The sequence below is a fragment of the Doryrhamphus excisus genome, chromosome 21 (genome assembly GCF_030265055.1).
Source record: "Doryrhamphus excisus isolate RoL2022-K1 chromosome 21, RoL_Dexc_1.0, whole genome shotgun sequence".
NCBI classification, from domain to species: Eukaryota; Metazoa; Chordata; class Actinopteri; order Syngnathiformes; family Syngnathidae; genus Doryrhamphus; species Doryrhamphus excisus.
This window is the reverse complement of record NC_080486.1, coordinates 7,015,216-7,026,491: the sequence shown is the minus strand read 5'-3', so window position 1 is coordinate 7,026,491 and position 11,276 is coordinate 7,015,216. Positions and strand designations below refer to the sequence as shown.

Below are 11,276 nucleotides of genomic sequence, written 5' to 3'. Positions count from 1 at the left end.
CTCTACCAACAAAAATCACCAATAGTAGGTCACTGTAAGTGGCTCTCCACAGTGACCCCAATGATCTCAACTTAACCAGGTAAACTACGTGCAAGGTGTTCTACAAGCACTGGTGAAGCATAAAACACACAGAGACTGTCTGCAACTTAGGGTTAGGGCATACAATAACGTGATAACAATCTAATTATATTTCTGTATCATTTATTATGTTAAGGTGTTATTTTTGACAGTTCTAATAAATACGTGACTACATACTCCAGTGTGTCACAAGGAACACTGAAAACTTTTTTTTGAATTGCAACTTTGTCAAAACGCTGCTGCCAAACCAGGCAATTTAGGCTGAAACATTGACAAAAATCCTAGATTGAATTCTGAAGGACTGAAATAGCAGCTCCAACTGCTGTAAGTTCTGACCTGATAACGAAAAGCGATTAGGGTAACAGGGTCAACATGACTCCGTTGACTTGATTCCAACGTGGTCAAAGTACCAAGGATAGAGTTCTTTTACTACATTGCTTATTACTTATCTATTATTCAACAACATTTGGTGCACACATGCAAATGACATAATACTGTCTAAAATTTGATGTATTTCAATTAAAATAGTAGAAAATTATGATAGTATGATTTGTGGAAAACAAATCATTATTAGTTATAATTCATTTATTTGCATTTTGTGATGGACACAAAAACTGTCAAACCATCTGTAAAGTGATTGGCTGTCTGTCAAATACATTAGTCAGCCCCGTACTTGCTGAGAGTGAAACCAAATTAGTCTGATGCTTTAATCTTTGTTCATGCTGTTTTGTGCAAATAAAATTAATTTGTTTCAAAATGTAACATCGATGCATCATCCAGTCACAACACGCCGAAATGAACAAAATTGGTGTTGCAACTGTCACAATGGTCTTAATTCTTGCTGCCTCTTGCTTCTTGCCTTGAGTTTTCATATGAACCAAAAACATGCTTAAATGGCAATAAAAAAGAAAGCAATGCAAAACAAAGGTTGTGTTCATTTATTTAACAATTTGACTGTTTCACTGCCTGTAGGGGGCGGTCAAACATGTGAGAAGTTCAACAATTGATCAATGTTAGTACGTTTAACAGGAGACCGAGGGTTCAATTCCACCCTTGGCCATCTCTGTGTGGAGTTTGCATGTTCTCCCCGTGCATGCGTGGGTTTTCTCCGGGTACTCCGGTTTCCTCCCACATTCCAAAAACATGCTAGGTTAATTGGCGACTCCAAATTGTCCATAGGTATGAATGTGAGTGTGAATGGTTGTTTGTCTATATGTGCCCTGTGATTGGCTGGCGACCAGTCCAGGGTGTACCCCGCCTCTCGCCCGAAGACAGCTGGGATAGGCTCCAGCACCCCCCACGACCCTCGTGAGGAAAAAGCGGTAGAAAATGAATGAAATAGTACGTTTAACGTTAATGCAAAAGCTCCCAGCATTGATGCTAATGCAAAAATGGAGTAATAAATTTGTTTTGTAATGTATGCTACATCACATTGTATAGGTAGTTATTTGCTAGTGCACAACATAGACCAAAAACATGCATGCATCTGTAAAGTAAATACAGTGTCACTCGCTCTATTCGCTGTTTCATGTTTTTTTTTACATACAGTCCCTCTAAAAATAATTGCATAGTGGGAAGTTGAGTGTTTCACTTTTCAATCGCTCGTCTGTCTGCACTGCCCATTGTCTTCGGCTCCTGATTGGCTGTACACCATTGTCAGTCAATCTCCTTCTTGCCGCTTTGTTAGCTTACTAGCTTGTCAGCTTACAGTGGTGTTTGTACTCTTTATTTTCAAATTTCGCCGACAAAAACCCACAATGTTGAAATGTTCTAGGAGGAGGAGAAAGCTAACCATCACAAAAGGTTGAACTTCTGGATATGCTGAAGGAAAGTAGAAGTGACACTATCCTGCATCCTGTGGTCATCCGCCACATGATTTTCACTGGCAAGTACAGTAAAATTCAGTGGCCTAAAATATGACTATTACTACTAATACTGTATATAATATTCTGTTGTGTTATTTATGCTTTACAGCCTAAAATTGAGAGTAGACTGTGGACAGTCACCAGTGAGATAAAGGGATGCAATTCAAGACAACTTCACTCACTTCCTCCAAGGAACACAGGAAAGGGGCTTCTATTAGACTAATGCTGTAAAACTAAACAATAAGTTGCCTTTATGTGATGGTATTATGCAAATTCATCCTGTCACACCACATGATCTAAAAATAGGATTTTAAGTGGCAACAAAGCAAGTATGTCGTTGTCCATATGATGCACTTATTCTGCTTCAGAGGAGTCAGTACGTGGGCAGGCCGGCCATGACACGCAAACTCTGCAGCGGGGGAGAGAGCTTCCCCTGCTGACACTTCACTCACCTGCTACCACATGTTGCCGTGTCATAGCAGTAAATGCTGGCCGTTGACAGTTGAGAGCTGACGGTAGCTATAGCTGCTGCAAAGATGCAGATGTGGTTGTATTACATGGACAAGAAATGGCGAGGAAACAACTACTTAAGAAGGATTTATCGCAGTCTAATCACAAAACAGATTGTATTACTCTGTATGAAATATAAAATGCACTACTAATTAGACATCTCACAGCTTTTGAATGTTTAATGCGAGCTGTGATTTGTCCTAGTTTGTAACGGTCATTGAATGCACCATCTACCCTTCTCCGGGATGTATGGATGTATTTGGATGTATTTCCCTTTTTTCTTTCACCTCATATTTGTTCCCAAATGCTGATACTATGTGGGAATGCATAAAGGTAAGATTTGATGACTTTGAGTGCTAATGTGCATCAATGTGGTAGTTCGATACTAAATCGCTAATGCTAGCATAACACTGGACTTCAGCCACGGTCTTCACATTGACAGCCCGTCAATAGCAGCTCATCAAATCAAATACGTATTTCCCCCAATGCGTGTGCTTTAAGTGAGTCTTAGATGGAAATAGTGCGTTGGCATGTGTTCTTCATGCTAAATCTCCCCAAGAACACTTAACAGTGTTGTGGACTTTCTAACAACGCTGATGACTTCATTCCACCGCATTGTGCCCACGACCCGTACTCCTGGTAGAGGACAAGGCCCAATTTGTCGGCCGCACGTCCTTTAATGAATGAAATCACAGCTAATTACACGCCCCGCCATCTTTAATCAGCCGCCTCAGCAGAGACGCGTGCATAATGGTCATTCTAAAGGATCACTGTCACTCTGGTGAGAAATGATTGTCTTGACAGGAGTCAGCAGTCAGCGTCACACCACGCTTGCAATTGTTAAGTAAACTAAACTAGATCAACATACAAGTCTGTAAAATGTTGATCATTCTGATAGAATTAGAGAAAGGTTTTCTTGTTCCTACAATGGGCTTTCCTTGACAATCTTAATTAGGGAGTGTGACTAACAAGCTGTGTGTATTTAGCGCCTGGCTGCTAAGGCCGTGTGACTTTCACGCTGTATTTGCGGCCAACATTGAAGTCTCCCCACCACCCTGTGGAAGTCCATCCTAATGTCACAGTGAGACCAAGACCACCAGCTGCTTCCGCATAGATCACAAATGAGGATGAGGAGGCATGGTGAAGGTGAGAGACTACTGTGTCATTTATTTGTTGTGTGGCTTTGGAAAATTGTTGTTTGGACTCTCAATGCCTCTTCTATCCTGTCACCTAAGCCTCAGGTGCATCCAGTGTGTGAAGGACTGAGCTGGGGAAGCATTCTAGATAATGGTAAGGTGTCATCACAAGGTAGGACGGCCATCACAAATCACTAACAGTTGTCTTTTAAGTTAGTGGTGCAGTGTCAGATGAAGGCAAATGGCAGAGAGGCTAAGTCTGAGTCTGAGTCCCCTCAGATGATTTCAAGCAAGTGAAAATATTTTAAAGAGTTGCAAATCTAATAAAAAGAAAGTTCCAAATGAAGCAGAAGAGGTGTTTAAGGAGTAGCTATTGTGATTGGTTGAATTGGCGGCATGCCATGAGCTTTTATTGGCTCATATAATGTGATATGGCAGTAACTGCTGCAACAACAGTCGTGCGCTGAGCTCTGATTGGCTCATATGAGCTGTTACGGCTCATACTACTAGGCCTACTATTAGTTGACCAACATGCAGATTCGGCAGTTGTAACCATAACTCAGAGTGGCTCAAAGAGCGGCCTGCTGACAGCCAGTGCTGTTGCAATGTTACATGACTATTTATTTCTCAAGATGTTTTGTAGACGTTTTGTAGGCTACTGACTGAGCCATCATTATTTCACAAACGTGTAAAGGCCTTAAACATAGGAATTTAATAAATTTTAGCACCTTGTTACATAATATTGTTCTCCAATTCTTGGATCTACTGGAGTTCAAAGTTTTATGACAGAAAAAATAGAAGAGGTTACAGCTGAAGGTTACAACATGGATATTTGCAAAAATATATAATAAAATTTGTCCCAAAAAATGACACTACACTAGCATATCTAGTTTACTATTCAAGTCAGGCATGAAATCAAGTTGGACAATAACACTTTATTATTAATGTGGTGACATTTCAATGACATGCTACAAAGTCTCAGACAGAAGACATTAGCAGTAAGAGCTATGAGTAGGGGCTCACACAATGGCCAGATTAGCGTGATAATGACATCGACATATACCAGGGCTAGTGTAAGTAGGGGTCCATATTTAGTACAGATATCCCAGTACACTGACCCTGCTATTATGCTGGTCCATTCGGACCTGTTCTTATGCTGTTCTTTCAGTCCAGCCTTTTCTAATGTCAGCCACTTTTTCAATTTGTCGGCGGTACATGCCATGCAGGGGCTTGTCTTTCCATAAAGCACAATTGTTTCCTCTTTACCAGGCTTCAGTTCCCTGGGGTATTCACCTAACAGGTCGTCCTTGGGGGGCATCTGCTTGATGTATCTTGTTTCCTGCTGGATATTGCCTGTGACACTCACAGGTCTTTGGACCCCCTCTTTTCACTTTGTGTCCAGCCTCAGGATGCTCGAGTTGAGGTGGAACATCAGCTTTCCTGTCTTGCCCTCCTGATTACTTGCTGTTATTTCTGTTATCTGCCCTCAGGTAGTTGAACGCCTTCAGTTGTGATCATCTTCCCTCATTGAGATATTACTCACCCACACATGTCTAATCTGACATACAGTCCTGATCAAATTGTTAGAAAATTGCAAGGATGTACATTCTGTACTGTTGGCATCTTAAGGAGGTTCTAAAAAGAGCTTCCAAATGCAAAAATAAGAAACAATAAGAATAAGCTCGTATTTATTGCAAACAACAAACTGAATTTAGCTGTTCATCAGCTGATCAAAGGTTTAAGACCACAGCTAAAAAAAGCTAAATAGATATGATCAGTGATGAATAGCTAATAGTATTTCCAGGAATTTCAGTGGGAGTTTTGGTTCAGCTGATGGAGATTGCTACACGAAGAGAATCCACTGTCTGGAACTGGTGGCTATTTTTGTAAACTCCCCTTGCCATCCATCCTCAAAACGTTACCCATTCGATTTAGATCAGGGGAACACGCAGGAGGGTCCAAAATGAGTGAGGTCCTTTATCAGTTGGGCATTATGCACTGTAGCATTGTCCTGTTGAAAAAGCCAGTTATTACCAGCTGCCGTTTAACGCCCCTGTAAAAATTGAAATTACATTGTTCCACTGAAGTAAAAAGCACCCTGGATCGTGACGGCGTCCCCTCCCTCGTGTAGAAAACATCTCAGGTGGGATCTCCTTGTCATGCTACTAACATTGGAAGCCATCAGGACTGTCAAGGTTCCACCTTTCACTGTCCCTTGTTTGACGCTCCCTTGTAAATTCCAAATGGGCAATTGTGTGGCATTGAAGGCGACAAGGCCTTTGAGAATCCACATTTGCTGTGGTTAATGGTTGTTTGCTATAATTTGCTTACTTATTTTTTTTGGTATGGATTTGAGTATCCGGAATTATTCCATTATTTGGATCAGTCTTTGATATTAGAACCTGTTAACTTGTCCTGTATTTTTTTGTTGTTGCTCTGACCATTTTATGTGGATTTATATGCACAAATGCCAAAAATGGTCCTATCCAGCAATGTCAAAGAATCTTGGAAATATTCCAGGATCCAGACAGTGATCCGGATTTTATCAGTTATACCATATCGCATATCCGGCAATTCCTGAAAATGTTATCCAAATCCATTCAGAACGTTTAAACACAAACAATAGCGGAATAAGCATAACCTCTGTGCTGCGCTGTGCTTGCCCTGTGCCTGTGTGAGGTCATTTGGATCATTTGGAAGTGTTAAGTTGTCCAAAATGTCTTGGAGCGTTGAACTCGTGGTCGTACTGATTCATTGATTGAGTACTTTTTCCCGATATCATGAATCTCCACATGATGTTCTGTCGACTCCTGAGAGTGCAAAAAGAGAGAGGACAATTCCTTGTAGATCGTTAGCTTGATAAAAGTGCTGAAATTCAGTAATTTAAAAAAAGTACACCATGTTTCACTCCTACAGAAATACACAAAGACCCAAAAATTAATTTAGCATGTTCACCATCCACTAGTTTGTGTGCAAGTCTATGCAGATGTCCACGTTTTCTTCTGTGTGATTTATGCAACTCATTTGGATTCCAAAATGACTTTCTTGTGCCACATTACTGCTCTCAGCTATGGACTAACATGTCACAGATCACAATGTCAGCATCACACATCACCCATTTAGTAATGGTCTCCAAGTGGCTGCTTGACAAGCAATAGGAAGAAAAACTTAGCTTAGCCTTCTGGTTTGTGTAGCCTTTCGTCTAAAGAGCTTATTTTGTGTTAAACCAAGGGTAACTGTGCTGGTTAGAATGTGTCCCTGACATAGCATCGTCCTTCAGCAACAGCTGCTATTATTGTTTTTCCTTGGATCTGTATGATGGGAGCTAGTGGCTTAGGGCCATTGTTCAGGTGTGGCACGTGTGGAAGGATTGCCTGCTATTCATTCCTAACAAATAAACCCTTCTAAGTGCCTATAATACACTTCCAAGCACAGGTGAACATGAATGCTGACTGCTAAAGATTTAATGTCATAAATAAATGTAGAGAGACAATCTAAGGATGATTCTGAGAAAGGTGAGGGACCGGCCTTCAATGACAATGGTGTCAAGTTGAAAAGATGTCAGTGGAAAAGCTGAGAGCACAGAGGTTATAGCTAAGGGAAAAAAATTTAGAAAAGGTTGATTTGGAGACTGTAAAATGACATCTGGTCAGCGAGCCACAAGGATCTTATGTCTATGAAAAATAATTGTTAGTTTTCCCTGGTGACCAAATACTGCTGTGATTGCATATATGTAGACGATGCATTTTTAAGTACATTTTAAATATTATTACTAGTATTGTTAGTACCTAACATAGTAGACCTTAGAATAGAAAATAAGATATCTTAGACACACAGTGTATAAGACATAGACCACAGGTTACCAATGTGCAGGTAATGGCCCCACGACCACACGAGGGGGCCGCAATCCTACTTTTCATTCAGGTTTTCAGTTAATAATGTGAGAACACTAGAAAGAAATGCAACGTAATGTAACAGAAATTACATTTGTGGATTGCAATATATTGTCATTTATTTTGTATATATGTATTTTCATTGAACGTTTCTTAAAAGTAAAATTTAAAATTTTGTCTCATCTGATTCTCGTACACCCGGTCTCCCTGTCTTGTGGCACCCCTTGATAATACCAGTGTAAAAGTGACCTTATGGGCATTGTTAGATATGTTTAGAGGGCTCTAATAATATAAAAAAACATATTTAGAAGGTAGTAAGCAGATTTTCATTGCTTTTAACTGTGATTTGTGAAGATTTAATTTGTAAATAAGTAATTCTGTGTGTCAAATTCACATGTTGCGTTCATGTCTCGAACCAATTAAGCATGGTTTGTCTCAAACACTAATTCATTTAGAAACTTTTATCTAATGTTATTTTTCAGAGATGTTTTTTGCATTCTGTTTCTCTGTCAAAATAAACCTACCATAAAAATGTTAATGAGGTGGTAAACCTACAAAATCATCAAAAATTTGGATGCAAGCACGTAGGCAGTAAGATGTACATAAAGAAGGGCAGTTGAAAACCTCCTTGGCAGAGGTAATAACCCTGCTTTCTGCACGAGTAGTTTGAAGCAGAGAACTGTCACCAAGGATGTAATGTGAGCTGAATGGTTTTCGGGGTCAGCTTCTTTAGCCAATATAAACGGAGCCCTTATGACACATGTCACTTCTGCTGGGACTCAGGGAGGTAAACATCAAGCCAAGCAGGAAGTCACAGACAAAGGAGGTTGAAAAATGGAGGCAGGGAAAGCGAGGCCGAAGAGCAAGAAACGAGTGCCCAGTGGAGCAAAAATAATGTAGTGGCTACTCTGCCAACACCTTCTATCTGTCAGCCAACAAGCTCCTACAATATAACATTTATTTCTGTCCACAGTTGCATTCATTTTTGGCCAAGAGCTTGTACTAATGGCAAGAGATTGGACGTTTCACCACTGTTTTTCCACTTTTTAATAAAATCCAAAGTCAAAATGTTCAGCTCACTCAGGACATGTTTGCTACCTATTCAGACTTTTCAAATTATTCACACTTGTAGTATAGTTTTATATTCATTCATTTATTTTCTACCGCTTATCCTCATGAGGGTTGCGGGGGTGCTGGAGCCTATCCCAGCTGTCTTCGGGCGATAGGCGGGGTACACCCTGGACTGGTGGCCAGCCAATCACAGGCCACATATAGACAAACAACCATTCACACTCACATTCATACCTATGGACAATTTGGAGTGGGCAATTAACCTAGCATGTTTTTGGAATGTGGGAGGAAGCCGGAGAACCTGGAGAAAACCCACGCACACACGGGGAGAACATGCAAACTCCACACAGAGATGGCCGAGGGTGGAATTTAACTCTGGTCTCCTATCTGTGAGGCCTGTGAGGAAACTAGATGATGCAATGTCAGCCGACATCGCATGTGAATTCTGAAAAGCTGACGCAAAAATGAAACACTTTGAAAAGGTGCGAAAATCGCAATTTAGAATGAACACAGGAGTTGTTTGGAAGCTGAAGCTCAACTGGAATGCTGTGAAATATGCGTATAATGAAAGTATGAGTAAATTAGGAGTTTGAGCTCAACACTTGAATTGAACCAACCATCTCTGGGTGTGATCCAAGCACTACCAGCTGTGCTATAAAACTTTTACTCACTTGACAGAATTGGGATAGCAGTAGGGTACACCAAGTAAGTCTTGTGCGATCTCCCATCATGCTTTGTGGCATTTAGTTTTTTTTGTCATTCCATGTTACATGTACATGTATTTAGTTCTTTTTTGTTATTCCATCTACAAAATTTCAATGCCAATTTCTTGGCCTGCCACTCCGGGCCTTAACTAGAACTGTGCCTGTGGTCCTCCATTTCCTCACGATATTCCTCAGAGTGGAACCTGATAGCTGAAATCTCTGAGCCAGGTATTTAAATCAATAAAACAACATGGGTGGCCAAATGTATGCACCTGCCTACTTTTGTTTAAATAATTGTTGCATACTGTCTGTAAACCTAATCAACTTAATTTCACTATCACTGTGTTCATCTGCTATATGATATATTTAACTGAAATTGCTGGTCCCAACAACCACTGATTTATAAAGGAAAATCATGAAAATGATCTGTCAGACCACTGTACTTACAGAGCAGTGCAACAATGCATTGTGGGAATTATTAATAGAATTACAGAGCCTATTACTATGCACATTCTGCTGGTTCAATTACAGACGTATAGCTCAGCTTGTAGTGTTTGGTTTGTCATAGAGCGTTCCTGCAATCAAGTCCAGAGGTACCAAACCACTTTAAATGGTACTGTAAAATGAATAAAATGTTTCAGTTTTGCATCAACTTTTCAGAATTCACACGCAATGTCTGCTGACATTGCATCATCTAGTTATTATTGCTGTTTTTCTCGACATTTGATATATTTCTGCCTTGTGTCTATTTTTTCAGAACTGCTTGGGGTTGGTGACGAGGAGGCGGAGCCAGGAGAGGCACCTGTAAATAATTAATTCTCTGGTTTTCCTAAGCCTGTGTTTTGTTCTTTTTCATTGTTTTTTTTAGTTCATGTTCGCTCATATTCAGGCCACATGCCTTGTATCCTGCTCCTCAGAACTATTGGTGCTACCAAGGTATTTCTTGTATTGTTTTTTTCTTGCAGCATTATTGGTTTTGTCTCCTGGTGCTTTTTTCCGCTGCCCCCTCTTTTGTTGTACTCAGTAGAGCTTATATTTTCCTTTTTAGGTGAGAATTTTTGTCCTTTGGTAACCATTTTTTCCAAGCTGTGTGCTTTGCCCTCAGTTGCGGTTTTTGCCATATCTTCATGATTAATGAAAGACTGTTTGCCGGTATCTGCTTTCACTGAACATAACACAACCATTTACGCTCGCATTCATACTGTACCTATGGACAATTTGGAGTCGTCAGTTAACCCTAACATTCATGGTTTTCGAATATGGGAGTAAGCCAGAGTACAGACTGAAAAAATGTTTTGTGTTACTGCCCGGGGTTACGATTGTGAATCAATAAATGAATGAAAAATATAATTTTGGTTTGTAAAAAAGACTCGAGCCACTAGTAAATATATATATATATATATATATATATATATATAATAAGAAAATATAAAATAACAATAATGCAGTGTGCGCCTGCTTAACCACACTAAAATTATTAACTAACTTTTTACACTTCATTATGTCAACATCCTCATTCCAAAACTAGAAAGGTATGGAATCAAATGGTGCTGCGTTTTGTTTCAAAGAAATCACACAACATTTAATAAAAATCACAGTGGTTGTCTTCCAACGTGGTGGTTGCTTGTTCGATCCTCATTTGGTGAACAGATTTCAACACATTTCTAGTATATTTCAACATTCATTCTACATTTCAGTTCAGCTTCAGTATTCACATGCAATTTCTACTGATATTGGTTCATCTTATTTAGGTATACTGTTAGTTTGACTTCCACTAAAACTCGACTCACATCACAGTCTAGGAATGGAACCACACCTTGTTACCAAGTGAAACATCATCACACATGCAGGCTCTTACCTTTTTGCATAGTTAAATCCATGTTCTGATGTTTTTCCATAGAACACCAGTGTTTACATAGATGCTGGCATGAAAACATTGAACATTTCAAATGTATTTTATAGACTGAATACATTACATTTATTTCATGTATTATTACACCTGCCTGCACAGCAGCCTTG

The 11,276-nt window shown here is 39.8% G+C and overlaps 1 long non-coding RNA gene across 3 annotated transcripts; it reads left to right on the top strand.

Annotated features, from left to right (window-relative positions):
* Nucleotides 1–2,639: 2,639 nt before the first annotated feature.
* LOC131108803 (uncharacterized) lies at nucleotides 2,640–10,684 on the top strand. 3 transcript variants are annotated; one of them, XR_009120543.1, is made up of 4 exons: nucleotides 2,640–2,786; nucleotides 3,440–3,599; nucleotides 3,689–3,743; nucleotides 10,015–10,684. It is a non-coding gene; the product is annotated as an uncharacterized LOC131108803 (long non-coding RNA). The 3 variants fall into 3 exon arrangements; XR_009120542.1 differs by lacking the exon at nucleotides 2,640–2,786 and adding an exon at nucleotides 3,034–3,234; XR_009120541.1 differs by lacking the exon at nucleotides 2,640–2,786 and having other exon boundaries at nucleotides 3,196–3,599.
* Nucleotides 10,685–11,276: the final 592 nt, after the last annotated feature.